The sequence below is a fragment of the Lipotes vexillifer genome, unplaced genomic scaffold (assembly GCF_000442215.2).
Source record: "Lipotes vexillifer unplaced genomic scaffold, Lipotes_vexillifer_v1.1 scaffold802, whole genome shotgun sequence".
NCBI lineage: Eukaryota > Metazoa > Chordata > Mammalia > Artiodactyla > Lipotidae > Lipotes > Lipotes vexillifer.
In genome coordinates this window covers 1,935,740-1,935,943 of record NW_006790237.1, presented here as the reverse complement: position 1 = coordinate 1,935,943, position 204 = coordinate 1,935,740, and positions in this window count along the sequence as shown.

Genomic DNA, 204 nt, shown 5'->3' with positions numbered 1-204 from the left:
GGGGGGTGGGGGGAGGTTTGGGGGCGCGGGGAGGGGCGATGTCTCCTCCGCCGGCTCCCGGAGGGAGGGGAGAGGGCGGAGGGAGGGGAAGGAGGGAGAGAGGGAGGGAGAGAGGGAGAGACAGGGTGAGGGAGAGGCAACGGGAGCGAGAGAGCGAGAAGCGAGGCAGAGGAGGCGCGGAGCCGGCGGCGGCGGCGGCGGCGG